Raw genomic sequence first — 20,122 nt, 5'->3', positions numbered from 1 at the left:
GGAGAGCAAAGAGAGAGCGAGCGAGAGTGAGAGAGGGAGGGAGCGAGGGAGGGGTGAGGAGGAGGAGGGAGGACGAGTCAAGCGCTGCACTCCAGAAAGCCCAGCCTTACCCTCTGTCTTTGCTGCTGCTAGTGCTGCAAGTGGGATAGCTGCTCATCACAAAACATCAGTTCACTCCTCAAAACCGATTCTCATTACACGCCCGAGTGTTGCTGCTGTTGCCTTCTCAAACCGTGGTCTGTAGCGATTCTCTCCTATCCTATCCCTCCCCACCTCTTAGACTGTGAACCGAGCAACGATTTTTTAAAGCAAATGTTTATTCACCTTTTTTTTTTTTTTTTTTTTTCTAGGCAGAGCTGATGCACGTTCGGGGCTCTGCATTTTGCGGAATCACGCTGGTAAGAAACTCGTTTTGCACAGATTCCCACCTCCCCCTGTCGTGTCGGTGCTTTTGTGACATAGCTGCAGTCACTGTAACTGCATAAAACTCCAGGGAGGAAGGGGGGGCTGCCTTAGTTCTCAGACTTCTGTCTTGTTCCTTAGTGCTTTGAGAATTTTGGTCTTTGTGTTCATGTTTTTCCTACTACCCTGATTTGAATGTGTTTTTTCAGCGTGTTTGTGGGTTTCCTAGGAGAAAAAAAAAAAAAAAAAAAAAGTCCCTCGTAGAAGATGGGGTTTAGTAGGATGAACACATGTAAGAAGTAACAAATTTATTTCCGAACAGAGACTTGCGTCTTCGATGATTGCTAAAATGTAGCGTCACCTACCTGCCTAAGTGGCAAATAAACTTTAACGTTAAAGCTCTCCGCTCAACTTTGTTTATTCTAGCGTGCCTAGTTCGGTCCTCCTTTTGACTTTGTGCCATTTAATTGCTCGCGGCGTTGGCGCGCCCCTGCGCCCTGGGTGATGCCTGACTCCTACATTTGCCCTCTCGGTTGCCGGCGGGGAAAAAAGGGACGCTCCGAGGGGCAAGATGGAGAGGGAGGACCTGGGCGAGCATGGAGCAGCCAGTGGGAAGAGAACCGGCGTGTGTGTGTGTGTGCGCGTGTGTGGAGAAAGAGCGTGCATGTGTGTGAACGCGGCGAGGAGAAGGCACGAATCCAGCTGCTCTCTCTCTCTGTGAACACATGTGGGAAAATAAGCCGGTACGGGTTCTGTGAGTGCGTGCGTGCATTCCTCGATTTAAAAGGTTATTTTGAATAAAGGCGCATGCAGACGAATGTTGAGAAATGTCTGTTTCATCGCGATGACATGTTTGAGCGAAAAGCGGTCGGATATGTTGAGGTGGTTCAAAGCAACGGTCACAGCGTGTCTTTGTCATTCGGGGCGGTGAGTGAATGTGGGAGGGAGGAAAGGTTGCCACCTCTTCCCTCGGAGAGTCCAGAGGGGCAGAGTCGCACCGCATAGCACCGGCGCTGGAGTGAGGGACTGTCGCTGGCTCCGGAGGGCCGGAGGCTACTCCTCCGGCCGCAGCCCCAGCCGCTCTCCCTGCCTCGCAAGAACACGAAAACCCTCCCCCACCGATGCTGGAGACACTCGCCTTTATATCTGCAGCATCAGCGAGAAAGCCCGGCTCGGCGCAGGCTCAGTGTTGACCGCCGCAGTCCCGGACGGAGGAGGGGGGCTCGGGAGCTCAGCATCTTCGCAACGGGTTAAGTAGGATTAATACCAAATCCCTATTATATTTGCCAAGCACCTTGAATTTATCAAAATTCCCCCTCGCTGTTCTGGAGCTCCGGAGGGAGGAAATTCTGCCCACAGTGTACGATCCAGACATATCAGTACGTAGGAATCCCAGCACACTGCATTACACCGGCTCCCTGCACTAGCAATACAATTGCAACCCGAAGCTCCCGCTGTTCCCTTCCCTTTGTGCTTTTAAACGCAGCCAGGAAGCTTAATGTATTCGCCAGGGGAGGGGCGGGATAAAGGCGCTTTTAACCTCCCCCCCATAAACTTTAATCGGATTCGGGGCTGTTGCACGGCACAGACACCTCGCCTGTGGTCTGCATCTCCTTCTCCGTTGTCTTCCATGTGTACTTCTACTACGGTCTGCTTTGCGAGAGCCTCTTTCAAGCGAATGAGTGATTTCTTTCTCTTACCATGTGCAGTCGCTCCCCCCTTCCCCTCGCGGGCCTCTCTTACACACTACGCCTTTCACATGCGGTCTGCGCCCCCGGCCCCCCTTCCTTTCTTTCTTTTTTTTTTTTTTTGCAGTGTCTTTACATGCAATCTCTTTCTGAATGTGCAATGTCTTTCCTCCTCGGGAGTGCCGCGTCCTTCACAGTGGATTGGTTCCTCTTTCGGAGCAGAGGTAACAGTCCCCCCGCCTCCCCCCCCCGTTCTCCTACCATTCCCCCTTCCTCCCCCTCTTCCTCCTTTCCTCCCCCAGGGCAGGCGGCCGGCGTGGGAAATGGGCTCGACGTGAGCTGCATGGTGGATGGCAGCGCTGCCCCTGGTCCACGTGCCCTGGCTGCCGGGAGGGGGGCTGTGCCGCTCGGCACCGCGGGCTCTCGGTCCAGCGGGCACATAGCTGCTCGGCTGCCGGTAGGACCGAGTCCAGCGCTTTCTCAGACGGGGGAGGCTTGTCCCTCTCGGTCAGATCTGTCGCGCGGTGCAATTCCCCCCTCCCCCGACTCCCTCCCTCTCTCACACACAGACGCCCACACGCGCTCAGATAGGACACGGCATTTGTCCTCCTCATCTGGTGAGATCAATTGGGAAGCAGGGTCACAAATATAATCGGCTGTAATAAATAAAATAGCCCGAGATGCTGGAGATACACAAGAGGGGAAATAAGACTTTGTGTCCTTAAAGGGAACATCTGATAAGGCCACCGAGGTGGCATCTTGCGTGTGAGAAGGAATCCGTCTTCCTGACATTCGCAGCCTGCTGTATGTGGGAAAACCCTAAAGCAGCCTGGGAGCTTCCCCAGCTCCCCTGCACCCACCGTCCCTGCCCCCACATCCCCACCCCCCTGGAGCTCGCTTTCCGATGCTGTGCGGCGGGGCTTTGTTGTCGTTGTAGTTGTTGATTGGAAAGACAGAGGTCATCGCTAAAATATGCAGATGCAATTAATGGCTTAGTTTATCTGCATTTCTTGGCGAAGCCGCTGGCGGCCGAACTCGCGTCCGCAATTGACGCTTTCAGCCCACGACGATTTGGTTTTTTCTCAGTTTAGGAATGTCGGTGGCTTTGGCTGGAAATTAGTTTCCGAGATCTGCGGTAGGAATCCATCTCTGGTTTCAGAGAGACAGACTACTTAAATATCCCTACCACTCTAGACATTAACAAATACATATTGCCTATTCCTGTGTATGCGAACAGAAGTGAAGAAGCTCCCAAAGGGAAAAAAAAAAAAAAGCCAAAAAACCCCAGGTGGGCTTGAAAGTAACATATTGATAATAATACGAGAAAAAGGTTAAATACAGTAAACATGACAGCAAATTCGAAAGCAGAGGAAAAAACAAGGACAAAACCCTGCGTAAAGCAGTTAAAGCCATTTGACGGGAGAAACTAACTCAAGAACTCCACCAAGGGACAAACAGCTGAAATGACACCACAACAGCACTAAACCCGCGTTGACCTTTCATCTTTCTGAAGTGTCGTGCTGATCTGGTGCAATCCCGTTGTGATCTCTTCACCTCTGTTCCCTACGCAGCCTCCCGCTGGCCGCTTCAGAGCTCCCTTTCTTCGCTGCAGTGAATATACTGGGAAGTCGGCTGAATTATAGGGAGTGCTGACACTTGGCTGGTGTCTTTCACAGCTTTGCAAATATGCTTGCTATGTAGTAGCATGTAATAGGCAGGAGTGATTAAATTATTCATTGCAGCGACAGCCTTTCTGAAGGACGTTAAACATTAAGAGTTTAAAAAAGGAAACCACAGATTCACTTTTAAGCAGATAACAACTGCATCTGTGCTTATTTAATGGAATGTTAGCTAAGGGTGGAACCAGTCACTTTGTTTAAATCCTCTTTCTTTTGCTCTCCGTGAGAATTTTGAACTAGATAATGCACCATAAAAGTTACTGATGGAGCAAAAATAATCTGTCTTGGATAACAGTGGTGAAATCTCACAATTATGATTGCTCCATCTTAAGCTAGTATTTGAGGTCTGTTCAAAATAAAAGGTTCTTGCATAGGCATGATTCCATCAGCATTTGAGTTCTCGCATTTGTAAAGAATGATGAAAAATAATGTTTTGTAAAAGCGATAGTGATTTTGTTTACTAGGATTGTTGTATCGTGCTTATATTCCTTACAAATCACAATGATTAAGTTTGAAGTTTTCTTTTTAAATTTTTCTAAAAATTACATTATTCTGTAGAATCTGTTATGAAAGGTCTTTTACAGGCAGAATGAGGGTTTTTTTTCCCAGATATTTACAAAAAAATATTCAAAATCATACGCATTATGCTTGAAATTTGAATGAAAAATTAATAAAAGGTCATTAAAAGGTATATGAATTTTCATGAGGGTAGGCAGATTTTGGTTAGATTTATGCTTAATATGCAACTTCTGGCTTTCCTGGATTTGTAAGGATATAAATGAATGCTGTACCCAGCCCCATTATTTTATAAATTTATTTTTATTTAAACTATTGTTCAGTTTCTCTATATGCAAAGTAAACTATAGGGAAAAAAACCCAAACATTTGAAGTGAGCTTGGATAAATACTTATCAAAAATAGAGGGAAATTATGAATTAGTAGTATATATTCCACATAAAGAGATACAATGAGACATTCAGAGGAGATAATTAAAGCTGGATTTAATTTAAATGAAATGTATGAGAATTAGGTAGCACTGGCAAAGAAAGAAAAATGTGTTCATTGTCACTGAAAATATTAAATAGGTACAGTTAATATGCATATGGATTCACTAATAGGGAGCATCAGTTACTTTTGGAAATAATGTAGGATTTTCTGCTATAATATTTCCCGGGTTTATATCAACAGTGAGCCCACTGAAGGTCTCAAAGTGCTGTTGTAAATTATCCCTACAAGATAAAAGGAAGTGCAGTGACCTACTCAGTCACCCAGCAAACCACTGACAAATGGGTCTTTCCAGATTAAGTTCATCAGACCACGGTGTGCACTGCTGTCAGGTTGGAGGGGTGTGTCATATATTCTGAATTCACCTAAATATTTGTCTTTAAGTAAACAGCAATCATTTCTGCTTTATTTGATGGGCTGCTGTAATCAAAGAAGCTCATTATGAAGAGTTTAAAACAAGTCTGTGTTTCAGAGAACTTCAGATACAAAGGAAAGTCTTGTGTCATGAAATTTGATGGATAACAGTAAAATATACTGAACTGTTACAGATATATTAAAATACAGTTATTCTCAGCTGCAGAACTGAGTAACCAGATTTTTCTAAAACCATTTTTCCTTTACGCACCCTTGAAGGTTTCTCAACCTAACATTAATTTTCAGTTCTATGCTCTACATTTCATTTTGTGTTTTGGGTTTTTTTTGGTGCAGGGGGGTATTTTTCCTTCTTCTTTTTCTCCTTTTTCTTCTTTTTCTTCTTCTTCTCTTTCTTCTTTTTTCCCTTTTTTTTTAAATACTGTAAATATCCTTGCTGTGAGTTAATTTTTTCTTTCATTTTTAAATGAGAATCATCAGATTATAAAATCTTTTGTCTGAAATTCCTAGTGTATACCAGTGTAGATTTAATTTATTATTAATATAATTCAGGGTAGCATAAAAGATCTGGCATGTCTTCATGTGTCTACTTTGTCAGCTGCCTGTTGAGGAGAAGAGAAAATATCCAAGCAAGATGGCAACTCTGCAGCGTTCAGAGGAAGAACCTTTGATATTAAAACTCAGATGCTGTTACGGATAATTGAATTCTGTCATGCTGTATTCCTTTCTAAAAGTTAACACCAATATGCATTATTTGCTATACCTAAAACTTATTTTTTAAGTCTACACATATGCTCACTCACATATTTGGGAGCTTTAATGTTTTTGTCTATTTCACAAAAAAAAAAATTCCAGCTCTCCAGCTGAAATAAAGGTCATATAAATATATGTTGTTGGTTTGTTTTTTTTTTAAATTAGGGAAATAAATACTGTGGTAAGTAAAGCAATTTAGAATAGGCCCAAGCAATTGATTGTTTTTTGACAATTTATTTAGAATCACAGACTCATAGAATAGTTTATGTTGGAAGGGACTTTAAAGATGATCTAATTCCTAATCATCTTTAAGGTCCTTATTCTTCAGTGACTGAAACTACTTTATTAGGTATTTTGTAATATTAGTCTTGCAATTTCTTTTCCTATGAAAAGTGCAACATTAGAACCCTTAAAGGTCATATTGTTATAACCCTTATTTAGCTGTGCAGTGCAGAAACATACCAATTTTTCCTTAACCCTTTGTTTGACCCAAACAGAGGAATGACTATTAATTTTTTTAAAAAAGTAAGGGCTACCATCTACTGTTAATGGTGAGCAAGAGAAAGCAAGTGTGAAGAAGTGGAGTCCCTTGCATCTTTCCCTGAACTAGATTAAAGCATAAACATATATCCATGCCTGTACTGCATCGGCCTAGTGAAGAGCTTTGGCATTTAGTCAAAAAAAGAATTAGAGGCTAGAGAAGCAGTTGCTTATATCACCCTAAAACAGGATCCTGTAAGCACCATTAGGAAAAAAAATGAAGCCAAGTCCGTCTGGTAGCCGCATATATTTTAGGCTGTTAAGCACTGATGTATATGTTGGTACAACCCTGATTAGCTTTGCTTCTGAAATGTTTTGCACTTCTACCTTAATTCCCCAAAATAAGAGTGAAGGGGTTGTAGTCACCCTTCCTATGGGGAAGATCACATAGTCTATTTTTGAAATAATTTGTTCTCCTGCGGTCTCCTTTGCACTTTTTGCTATGCACAGGCAGCCAAACCTTTATGCCTGCTTTAACTGTTTTTCAAAGTTTCTTGGTGATCATCCTTCGCATAATTGCACTTTTAGCTTCCTTTATAAGACTAATAAGCACTGCACAGAGTGTGTTTTTATGACCCACAATACATCTAGAGGAAGAGAGGTACTGATAAGTTTCCACATTTTTCATCTTCTGATAGAAGCCTGACATATCTTCCAGTTCATTCATTCTGTGAGATGATTAAAAAGTTGTTCTTCAACAAACTTAAACCCCATCCAGGGCTCAGCAGGAAACAACTGCAATCTAAGCACATTAAAGAACACACAGGGCAAACCAAAGTATACCTCTTTCTTTGCCTTTTAAGATCATGCGTAAAAGAGAAAAGCAATCTAATATTGTGCTAAAACTAGAAGCCTGCGGCACCTGGTTGATGGGTAAGGATATAGAACCTAATCCAAAGCATACAGAAGTCAACAGAAGGACTTTGGATAAATGAGCTTTGTATTAGGGAGCTAGTGAGTGAATGATGTTTAAAGCATTCATGTAGATCTTAAGCACATGAGTGAAGAAGAAAATTATGTGCATTTTAATCAAAATAAATGCCATGAAACCACTTGGTGGTGTAAATGCTATTTTGCCTGACCACAGAGATTATGCTTATGACTCAAAGTAAACTGACAGTGGATCCTTGGGTACTGAGTCCCATCCTCCAGTACTGCAGTCACTCATGTTGCATAAAACCCCATATTTTAAATATATGTATATAATTTTTATGTTGATATTGATCTTGAAGTTCAATATATCACTGCAAACATCCACAGAACCTTCTTATCCATTCATGTGTTTGCAGAGAATATTTATCTCATCTTAATCATGTTCGTAAAGCAATACAAGATTTTTTTATTTGCTCTCATGAATTAAATTCTGTGTTCCTGACATAATGCTGACAGACTTCCCCTTCACTTCTACTCCATTTTTAGTGAATCTTTCAGTGAATCTTTCTTTAATATGTAAAACAGGAATTGTTCATTATTTCCATCATGAAGATGTACTCTACCTGATGTAATACAATTAAACATCCCTTTGTTTCCCAGAAATATCTTGTCTAATACTCCATAACAGCATTTATCATAGCTACATAGTGTTTTAGTGGCTGACAGTCCTTCTGTAGTAGATTGGCTGGATCTTTCTTTTTCTCTCTCTTTTCTAGGTAATAAACTCTCAGTTTATAGCAGAAAAGTTTGTTAGATGGCTATATGTATTATTTAATTTAATCCCGCTTCAATTATAGAAATCAAGGTCATCTGATTACGCCTGTGTGTTTTTATGATTTCAGTGATTCTCAGACTTGTTTCATCAGCTAATTTCAACAGCATGTTCCAAGTTTTTGTGATTCATTATTTAACTTAAGTATCAAAAAGGTTTATTGCAAGACTGCCCATGAAGAACCCCTTAACAGCTGCTGCATAATGATGCAAACACTTAACACAATCTGTTGCCCTCTCCTGTTTAGTCAATTTTGTATCTTCTCAATCTTAAGTAATACTTTCCTATTAGATAGTGTCAAAAATTGTTTTGAAATCCATATACATGAGATCTTCTCCACTTGCTTTGTTTAGAAAATAAATTATTAAAGAAAGCAATCAGGTAAATGTTATCATCTACTCTTTGAAAGTTGATTAAGTGTGTTCTGTACTTCTATGTTGTTACTCATTCTTTGCTTCAAATTTACTCTGAAGCTTTGCATTCTAAAGCCACCTAAAAATCTCCATATTTCCTCCTTTCAGATTCCCTTTCCAAATGCAGGCAGGTCACTTGCAATTTTCTATAGTTGCTCATCCTGATATACTCACTAAGAATCTTTGTTCTACATCCTTCAGGTGTATGTGTTAATTCCCTCAGGATTCTGGAATGAAGGTCATCAAGACTTTTTTATTTGAGTATTTTGTAGTCTTTTTTCCTTTCAGATGTGATTGTTCTTTCCCGCACTGTTACTCTCATTTATCTTTTTCCCCGTTTCATTAGAATCATAGAGTGGCTTGAATGGGAAGGGACCTTAAAGATCACCTAGATCCACCCTCAGTCATGGGCAGTGACACCTTCCACTAGACCAGATTGCTCAAAGCCTCATCCAAACTGTCCTTGAACATCTCCAAGGATGGGGCAATCCACTTTTCTCAGCAACCTGTTCCTGTGCCTGACCACCCTCACAGTAAAAAATTTCTTCCTAATATCTAATCTAAATCTCCCCTTTCAGCTTAAAACCTTTACCCCTCATCCTAACTACACTCCCTGATAAACAGTCCATCCCTATTTTTTCTGTAGGCCCCCCTTTAAGTACTGTAAGGCCGCTAAAAGGTCTCCCAGATGTGTGTCATGAGATATCATAGACTTGTACACCTTCAGGTTCCTTAGGTGGTCTCACACCTGATCTTCTCCTACAGTGGGCAGGCAGTTTTACATCTCCCAGTCCCTGCCTTTGTCTTCTGCACCTTGGGACATGAGGCTTGAGTTCTCACCAGGGAAATCTGAGGCAAAAATGTCATTTAGTCCTGCAGCCTTCTGGGTAACCAGGTCTCTTGTTTCCTTAAGGAGAGGGACCACGTTCTCCCTAGTCTTCCTTTTATCACTGACATACCTGTAGAAGCTTTTCTTTTTGTCCTTGACATCCTTGGTTGAATCTAATTCTATCAGCTTTGGCTTTCCTAACCTGGTCGTTGGCTGCTCAGACAACTTCTCTGTTTTCCTCCCAGGCTACCTGCCCTTGCTTCCACCCTCTATAGGCTTCTTCTTTGACTTTGTTTGTCCAGGAGTTCCTCATTTATCCTTGCAGGCCTCCTGGTGTTATTGCCGGATTTCCTTTTTGTTGTGATGCATTGGCCCTGAGCTTGGAGGCAGCTTTTCTGCCCCCTCCTGCCCTCCAGGGCTTTAACCCATGGTAGTCTACTGAACAGATCCCTGAATAGGCCAAAATCTGCTCCACTGAAGTCCAGGACAGTGAGCTTGCTGCACACCCTCCTCACTACCCTAAGGATTTTGAATTCCAACATTTCATGGTCATTGCAGCCAAGGCTTCCCTTGAGCTTCACATTTCCCACCAATACTTCCTTGCTGGCAAGAAAAAGGTCCAGCATAGCATTTCTCGTCATTGCCTCTTCTATCACTTAGAGAAGGAAGTTGTCATCAGTGCACTCAGGAACCTCCTGGACTGCTTATGTCCTGCTGTGTATCACAAACCTTGTTGAAAGCTGAAACAGTGTAGAATTTATTTGGCTATCTCTAGTTAAATATAAATTTACTTTTTTTTTTTTTTTTGCTTATTTATAGCATGTTTGTGAAGATCTCATTCTCTGAATAAGATCTGAATCTTTATAGTTGACATTTCATTCAAGTCTGAAAGGTGATACTATTTACATGTTTTGCTGTTTTGCCATTGCATGTCTGTGTGTCTGTCTTGTCTATGTATTGCCTACGTATTGTCTGTATTATTCATCTGCAAGTTCATTATTTTGCACATCTGAATGCTTTATATTAAAAGAATTAAAAGAATGTCAAAGGTCACTCCAAATGCAGAGAGGTGTTTCCAGTTACCAGATTTTACCAGGCTATAAATACAGAAAGAATATATATATTTTAAGTACTTGATGGACAAGCAAAATCTAGATATGTCCTTCCATGGAGATTCTTCTATCAAGTACCTTAGAGGAGTTTAGAGAGATAGATTATAGAGAGAAAATTAGGGACAGAATAGTGGAAGAGTGAAGATAGTGAAGTGTTTTTTCCCTTTTATGAACAAATACAATTAAAATTTTATGAGGGAGAAATGAAGAAAAGCAAAATTCAGAAAGCTGAGGGAGTTGCTGTTTTCATTTTAAACCTATACATCGACACAGCTGGATGAATCTACTTTTTAACTAAGTTACTTATCTTTTATTTATTGACTTTTGTTTTTCTTTTAAAATATTTTGACTTCTTTTACTAAACTTTTTTTTTTTTTTCTCAAGGGAGACTACATGATTCATAGTGGGATTTAAAGACGATGTATTTAATTTACTACTGTTCCAGAAAATTTATGAACTCAAATTCATGAGAAGATAAGTTTTCTAGTTTTCATCTAATATGTCAATCTTGGAAGAAGTTGTTGACTTGACTTGGTATTATTAGTACTCTGAAAGTTACAGTTAAGAATGATAACATCAGGTATTATGACTTCATGGCACTTCAAATTATGGGGTTTTTTTGGGAGGGAGGTTGGTTTTTTTTACTATTTTACTGAGATTTAGCACACAATTTCTTCTTTCCAGATCTGAAGTTATCATTAACCCAAGGAGGTTATTCTCCCCCCTGTACTCGGCACTGGTGAGACCGCGCCTCGAATACTGCGTTCAGTTCTGGGCTCCGCGCTACAAGAAGGATGTTGAGGCTCTGGAGTGTGTCCAGAGAAGAGCAACGAAGCTGTGGAAGGGGCTGGAGAACAAGTCTTACGAGGAGTGGCTGAGGGAGCTGGGGTTCTTTAGCCTGGAGGAAGCTGAGGGAAGACCTTATTGCTCTCTACAACTACCTGAAAGGGGGTTGTAGTGAGGTGGGTGCTGGTCTCTTCTCCCAAGTGACAGGGGACAGGACAAGGGGGAATGACCTCAAGCTCCGCCAGGGGAGGTTCAGGCTGGACATCAGGAAAAAGTTTTTCGCAGAAAGGGTCATTGGGCACTGCCAGAGGCTGCCCAGGGAGGTGGTTGAGTCACCATCCATGGAGGCATTTAAAAGACAGGTAGACAAGCTGCTCAGGGACATGGTTTAGTGGCAGATAGGAATGGCTGGACAATGTTATTTAAATATTTAATTTCAACACTTTCATATATTTCACTATGAGCTTGAGTTTTCAAGTTTTTTGTGAGTATTTTGTCTGAATATTAAAATACTTCCACCAGAGTTTGTTCAAGTTTCAATCCACTGGAAAAAAAAAAAAGAATTTTACTTAAGATTTTTAAGGACTTTACATTTTTAGAAAATAAATTCAAAAATATTTCATTCACATTGGGTGTAGCTTAATAGGTGGTTGGCTGATACTTTCTTGAAAATTCCATCTCTTTGCCCAGAAACTACTTTCCTACGTTTATTATGTAATTTCTCATCTGGAAATAAAAATGTGGAGCAGGAAGCTGCCATGTTTGAACACACAGAGACAAAAGCTAGACCTAATAGAGAGAAAACTTTATTGACTGTCCTAAGTATTAGTGATGTCAAAAAATAACTGAAATTTACTGTAAAATTATGTCGTTCATGCTCTCCATAAACAATGTAACACTGTCTATGCTTAGTTGTTGTTCAAATAGCAAGGGCTTATTCAACAGATTAAGATGATACGGTTCTGATGACCAATCATGTAAGCATCGTTAATATAGCATATGATTAAACTTTTGCTCTGTTTTCAGTTTGTTTGTTTGGGTTTTAGCTGGGAAATGATATAGCAAAAAAAAAAGAACAACCAAAGAACCACTCCTCAAAACCCCTCAAAAACTATTATCAACAATGTAATTCATATTGCCATATCAAACACTCAGAAGACATCAGAATAATGGAGTCAGCAGACCTTTAATTCAGATGCTACTGCAGCATCCATTGCAATGTTTGATTGCCGTCTAATTACATGTTCACGTACTCTTTCTTAACTGGATTTCAATTTGCATCAAATAAGTAAATAAATAATACATTATTTAATTAAACACAAAAAAAACATATTAAATAAACAAGCCTGTTTTAATAAATTATAATATATTTTTATTTAATTACACAGGACAGATGTGTAAGGTGGCACTCAATAAGAAATTATTTAATATTTTTATTTGTTCAGTGTTTGTTACAAGATTCTATTTACTGCACATTTTCCAAATAACATCCTGGACACAGAATTATCAAATGGAAGATTTTATGATATACATCACTACATTGTCAAAAAAAATTCAAAAATATAATTTAGTTTGTGAATAACTGTACTATATTGGGGGTTATTCTGATTCCAGTATTACAAATGGGAATGTTATATGGAGATGTGGGTTGAAAATATCCACAGATCCAGGATATCTAATATGATCTTTTTAGGTCCATATTTTGAGGAGTGCTTAGAATTACATAGCTTTTAGATATGCAAACAAAAACCGCCACTGATATGTCTGGAGATGCTCACTGTTCTGCAAGTCAGTCTCAGGATGTCAGGTAAGAACTCAGATAAAAGCACAAAATATTTTGTTCTGTGACTTAATATCAGGAGGGAATTCTATGATGGAATTGAGTGTCAGTCTGCAGCTTTAAGGTGCAATGTTCTAGCACTATGAAACACTGTTTTATTCCTTGATTTCACTTCAGAGGAGGTCAGTTCCGTACAACAAGGAAAGTAGGGCCTTGAGGGGAAAAATACTGCTCTGATGAAAGACTATGTCAGACTGCACAAGTACAAGTGTGAGGAACTACAATTCCACATGTAACTGGACTTTAAGAGTTTTCTGACTACGAAATGAGCATTTCATTTTTAACCCTGATAAAGTCCTTTTAATATAGTTGTGGGGCATACAGTATTTTCTACTGAAGACAGCGAACTTCCCTGTTCCCACAAAAGGAAATGTATTTAGGTATACAACACTGTGGAGAAGAAGGAACTGGAGTTGGGGAAGAACTCTTGAATAAGCATAATGCCTCCACCCCTCCTTCCCAGTCTGTCCCTTCTGAACAGCCTGTAGCCACTGATAGCCACACTCCAGTCATGGGATTGATCCCACCAAGTTTCAGTAACGGTAATTAGGTCATACCTTTCCAGCAACACTGTAGCTTCCATCTTCTCCTGTTTGTTGCCTAAGCTGCATGTGTTTGTGTAGAGGCACTAAATCTGGGCTGCTGGCCACATCACCTTCTTAGTGGAAGTTTCCTTGTTGGTTCCTACTACCTCAGGAGCACCGAGCTCATCTCCGCAAGACTTCAGCTGTGCTGTAGCATCTCCAACATGCCCTGGGGCAACAGGTAGAGAGCCCACACTAGAACCCTGTCCCTCTAACCATAGCGTGTCCTCCCACAGATTGTCATAGGCAAGCCTGATCTTATCCTCTTCCCCCTTCTCATGTAGTTTAAAGCCCTGTCAGTGAGCCCTGCAAGCTCCTGAGCAAAGATCCTCTTCCTTTGACAAAGATGGTTCCCATTTGATGCCTGTAAGCCCAGTGCCATGTAAGCCTTCCCACTGTCAAAACCCCCAAAGTTGTTATGGTGACACCAGCCACGTAGCCATCTAATAATAAGCTGGGCCTATCTGTTCCTTCCAATGTCACTACCTACAACTGAAATAGCTTTATTTTCAGTTAGCAAGAAAAATTAGATGTCAGCTAACTGCCTGTAGGAGAATAGAAACATCGTTATTGACCCTCAGTCATGGTGGAAATTTAAAGTCTGAGACTAAGAATAGCCCATGTAATAGTGCTTTCTCACCACACGAACGGTCTCATCAAAACCGCCATTCAAGGCTGCTGTAACATCTGACTTGCTTATTCAAACAAAACTGACCTCTGGGCCAGGCTGAGGACTAATAAGTCATGAAATACTATTTTTTTAAAAAATATTTTGCTCTTAATAAAGGGAAAAGAAGGGTTTTGAATATTCAATTCTTGCCTTGTCTTTACAGCACAGTGATTCTTCATTAAGCCTGATTGCGAACTAGAGCAATACAAAATTATTCCCATCTTGTGTTTGTTTTGTGGGACTTAAGACATATTTATGATAAAACAAAGCGTGCCTTTCAGAAAAAAAAAAGGGCACATTTCCTTTTTAAAGAAGAATGTCAGAGAGCCAAACTTTCATATTTGAAGTACAAGTATACTGTGTCCAGAATCCCACTTGCTTGTAGCCTGCATTTGAAAAGGTGTTTTGTTTGACTGGCTGGCTTTCTTCAGCGTTTTGTTTCCCAGAGCTGCCTGTTCTTTATAAAAATATCTATGTGCCAATTTAAGGCATTCTTAAGTCAATCAGTTGTAAATGCAAGCATGTCTTACGGGACTTTCCTTCACTTTAATGTGGTTAATGAATATGTTCCCATGACTTTTAAATGGACTGGTGCCTCAGCACATTTTAAAAATGACTCTATTTGAAGATATTTCCATTTACAATGGGGCTTAAATCTCATTTCTCTCAATATCTGCCCTCACTTAGTCTTTTTTAAGGCTCCTCCGGAAAAAATTATATCTCAGCTGTGCTCCTGCTCTTAATGCCTTCCTGGTATCTGTAAGAACAGAAACCAACTGATGCCTCACTGTCACTCTTTCAGAGACAATACACAGACACTGAACGATGGTCCATTCCTGGCTGAAGAGCTCTGTGCTACCATTTCATATTATTTACGCACACTGCTTCGGCTTCGTTTGTCTGCTAAAGCTTTATGCCTCACTTCAATCTCTGTGACTTCTCATTTTCTCTGTAGGAACTTAGAGTAAGACTGGTAAAGTTTCCCTTAATTTCAAGGTACTGCAGATCCTAATTGGTGTGAGCGGGGGAGGAAAGTCACCTGAAATAGTAGGATGGACACAGTCCTGGATGAGTGGAAGGAGGGAAAATAGAAGGGGATATAAAGAAGGTGAGAAAAGAGGTGGAAGTTATGCTACTTGATTCTGCCCTTCACTTGCTGAATCAGCAGGAGCCAAGAGCTCTGCAGGGGCACACTTAGCCTTCGCATTTCTCCACAGAAACCCCATCTGGCCAACTAAATTGCCAGCAATCGAGAAGCCATGAAGGAAGCTGTATCCAGCTATTCTCATTCAGTGTGAAGGTTACTGTGCTGTGGAGGTAGTGGCAGAGGAAATAAGGAAAATGTTACACGACTGTGCCTTTCACATATAATGAAGGAAAGTGTCAAATATGTGACCAAATTTGGGCTGTTCACTGCTGCAGTTCTTAGACACATAAAGAATTAGACATTCTGGGAAAATTTAGCTACTACTTTAGGAAGATCTAATATTAGGCAACCCTGGAAATAAAAATCTTCATGGAGAAAAAGCCTGATGGAAATTGAATAATCAAATTTTGCTAGAGAATTTTGTATTTGAATTTCAAAATCAAAAGCTTTTAATTGTTATGTTTATGTCAAGTTATCCGAAGCAAATTTCTTAGAGTTCTGCTTGGCCTTTGCAAGGACCTCTGACTTTATCATCTGATTAAAAGGTCTAGAAAAAAAAGATGCTTTCCTTGCATCACTTAAAATGCATTGTTCACCTAAATGCAAGCACTGAAGTGAGATGTAAGGAAAAAAAAAGAATCAGCATTCATAAAATACCCACAATAATCTATGTGGGAAAAGTTCCAGAAGAATATATCAGCCATTGATTTCTATGAACAATTAGTAAAACATCAATTGCACTTTAGTCCTTTAGTTCAGTGTTTCCTGATGACTAAGGCTGCTCTCACTAGAGAAATGTGCCAGTATTAAAGGTGAAGAACAGAACAAATTATAATCCAGTGAATGTATTAACTTAGGCGCTTTTCCCAGGTTGGTGCTCCCAGTAGTAGGAAACTGAAGGAAAGAAGATGGTTGTTGTGTCCCACTTTAAAATTGAGCTCTTTAGAATGCTGGCACAGTGCTAGAGCGACACAAATCACTCCAGAAGAGGGTCTAAACAGTGTTTTACTAAACAAGGTGCACACCCTGAGAACACTGGATTCAAACAATCAAACAACTCCTACAAGGCAGAGCACCGACAAGAAACCACAATGGCTGAAGTTACAGAACAGTCCCTAACTTAGGAACACTCTAACAATCTGCTTAAGGGAACCAGAAAACAACATAGCGAGCCTGACATTGCTGGAGTCAAAACCAAAAAACGCCGGCTACAGCCTGTTGCAGTGGCATGTGTTGCAAGGAGAAAAGGGAAAAGAGAATGAGAGAAAACAAAGAAAGAGAGGAAAGGAGAAAAGGGAGAAATAGTTACAAGGGAAATAGAAAAGATGAAAGGTAAACACCACCTCAAAGGCTCCATGTGTTGCAACACGTGTTTCTTTGTTGGGCAGAGTTTGGAAGACAGCGGGTGTCCATGCAGCTGCAGGCTTTAGCAGGGTTATTTACATTCTCTGTCCCTGCCCCTCACCTGTGCCAGGTGGTAGAGCAGGTAACAAGTCTGGAAGCCCACCTAGACCAGCTGAGGCTTGCCCTTCACTACATCCTCCCTACCTAATCACCTGCTTTGAGACATTTTATAAGCCATGCCGTGTTGGGTCTATACAATGGTCAAGTACAGCAGGGTGAAAAAATAGGAAATGGAGGAGAAAAGGAAAACACAGTAATTCCGAAAAATCTTGGTGCCAGTGTTTTGTCTCTCTGATAACATGAAAACATACTAGATAAGCAAATATCCCTTTGTCACATCACTTCTTTAGTTGTCTTATTCTAGAAGCAGTTTATTTTCAGTAGGTAATGTTATCCTGGAAATCTGAGATACCTTGAGGCGAGTAGGTCTCTCAGCACTGCCTTATTGATCAAGTACACACATGATCCAAACTGTTTACAAGTTTTCTGGTCACAGTAGGGAATGAGTGATCATTCAGACTCAAAATCGCCAGTTCTTTGTGTTTGCTGTGAAGTATTTGGGTTTAAGCAGGAGAACTTAAATTTTTATTTGAGGTATTTTTTTCACTGAGTGAAACTGGTTTTCTGTAAGTCTCCCAAAGCTTTGACAGCTGGGGACAAAAAGATGTCCCAGAAGCAAATTAGCTGGTTAGTTATAAGAACACTTACCACTCCATGAGTTTTGAAAATCACCCGTTCCCCACCAGTAATTCTGGAGATAAGTGTCACATCACCAGTGAAGCAGAGGGCAGAACAGAAATTAATATACTTGATTTTATTCATGAGCAGCTGAAGTTAGATATCTACTTTTCCTACTATCTTGAAGCTACTAAGCTTGTACTTGGGGTAAATTTCTACTAGTCTCAGTTAAAAGTTTATGTAAGGCTTTTTTTTTTTTTTTTTTCTAGAAAAGATAAAGAAACGGACAATTAACTACTCTCTTTCTAGGAATGTAGAAGTATTGATTAATGTTAAGTCAAGTTACAGTGAATAGTCAAGAAGCTGCCTTGCTGTTAAGAGCAAGCAGGAAAAGTAGGTTGATTAGAATTCTTCTAGAAATTCTGCTTTCTTATAAATCAGATTTAAATACAGAAAGTGTTTCTTAATTCTATGCAAAGATCGTGTATTAAGAATGTATGTCTATAAAAATAATAATTAAAAAAACCATAACTGCAGTACTAATCTTACTTCTTTCCAGAATTGGTCATGAATACAGATTAAGGCACATTCATCCTGTATGTTTACAAAAAACTATCTACCAAACAACAATGTTCTTATAGTATTAAAATCACTGTCTTTCAACTGCTGGGTCTGAGTGTATATGTTTCTGTCTTACTTTGTCTTCTTGCAATACAGTAACTTAGAGACACTATGCATATTTAAAACTGTGTTTTGATCTATTGGACTTTTAGGGTAGCTTCTGAAATCTTCATGACATGTTAGACTGGATGTTAACAACTAGAATAAGGACAGGATGTCATCCAGAGCGACCTGGACAGACTGGAGAAGTGGGCCTGTGAGAACCTCATGAGGTTCAATAAGGCCAAGTGTACGGTCCTGCACTTGGGTCAGGGCAATCCCCGTTTTCAGTACACGATGGGGGATGATGTGCTTGAAAGCAGCCCTGCAGTGAAGCACTTGAGGGTGCTGGTCGATGAGAAGCTTGACATGAGCTGGCAATGTGCGTTTGCAGCCCAGAAGGCCAACAGTATCCTGGGCTGCATCAGAAGAAGCGTGGCCAGCAGGGCAAGGGAAGGGATTCTGCCCCTCTGTTCCTCTCTTGTGAGAACTCATCACTTCTGGAATCCTCAATGTAAGAAGGATATGGAGCTGTTGGAACGGGTCCAGAGGAGGGCTACAAAGATGATCGGAGGGCTGGAGCACCTCCCCTATGAGGACAGGCTGAGAGAGTTGGGGTTGTTCAGCCTGGAGAAGAGATGGCTCAGAGGAGATCTTATAGTGACTTTCCAGTACCTGAAGGGGGCCTACAGGAAAGCTGAAGGGAGCTATTCATGAAGGCTTGTGGGGGTAGGACCAGGGGAATGGGTATAAACTGGAGAGGGGCAGATTTAGACTGGATATTAGGAAGAATTTCTTCACCATGAGAGTGGTGAGACACTGGAACAGGTTGCCCAGGGATGTTGTGGCTGCCCCATCCCTGGAGGTGTTCAAGGCCAGGCTGGATGGGGCCTTGGGCAGCCTGATTTAGTGGGATGTCCCTGCCCATGGCAGGGGGGGTGGAATGAGATGATCTTTAAGGTCCCTCCCAACCCTAACTGTCTATGATTCTATGATTCTACTGCTGCCCTCTGCCACTTTAACAAAGTGCTCTTTAACTGCAAATATGTCTTCCAGCAGTCACATCCGTATAATTTCCTTAGCAAAACCTTTGGTGGCAGGATGGGGTCAATCACATGACCTTTGAGAGGAGCCCAACCACAACACAGAACCTTTTCTTTCTCCTCATGCTCTTGTGAGTTTGTATGCCTTTCTGGTGAGTCTCGAAGTGCTTCCCCATGAAAGCTGATGAAGACTGACTTCTTTCCAAGCTTCAGTTCCCTCTTACTCACCAAAGGATGGTGTGGACAAGCTTGTTCTCCTGTGGACTTCAGTTCTATTCCTAAATCATCAACAGAGGGCAGTAGAAACTCCCTCCCCACCTATCTTCAGACCAAAGGCCTTACAAATGATCCTAATAATATCAATGGAAGAAAAAAATACGTAAACCATGTCTGTCTATATATTCTATATATATAATATACTCCAAACTTTTCAGTGCAGTCTCTGAGACATTAATTTTATGCTGAGTCTGAATGACAAAGGCAGATGCTGCTTTTGGAATTACTATCTTTTCTGTTACCTTATTCTGTTTTTAAATGATTCTTTTATGGATGTACTTCATTTTTCTAGCTGTGAAAGAGCATACTGAATATAGATTATAGCAAATAATTTGCTTTTCCCACACATAGTTTTTCTGTGATGAAAAATCAGTTCTCCGATCTCAGTAAAGACTTTTTCAAATGTCATCATTACAGTGGCAGAACAAGTAATTTAGTAAGTAAGCTTTTAAAACATGCCTCACTACATTTTGGCATTTCATTAATTCCTCCCCCTTCAAATCAAGTAGATGGTATAATAAACTTAGCCAATTCTTT

At 40.7% G+C, this 20,122-nt stretch overlaps 1 long non-coding RNA gene across 1 annotated transcript; it reads left to right on the top strand.

Annotated features, from left to right (window-relative positions):
• The first annotated feature begins 1,154 nt into the window (after positions 1 to 1,154).
• LOC128851955 (uncharacterized) lies at positions 1,155 to 10,869 on the top strand. Its single transcript, XR_008449476.1, has 3 exons — positions 1,155 to 1,781; positions 2,218 to 2,314; positions 2,393 to 10,869. It is a non-coding gene; the product is annotated as an uncharacterized LOC128851955 (long non-coding RNA).
• Positions 10,870 to 20,122: the final 9,253 nt, after the last annotated feature.

Source organism: Cuculus canorus, chromosome 4 (genome assembly GCF_017976375.1).
Source record: "Cuculus canorus isolate bCucCan1 chromosome 4, bCucCan1.pri, whole genome shotgun sequence".
Lineage (NCBI taxonomy): Eukaryota > Metazoa > Chordata > Aves > Cuculiformes > Cuculidae > Cuculus > Cuculus canorus.
Note: the sequence above shows the minus strand (reverse complement) of the source record. Positions and strands in the feature narration are given on the sequence as shown.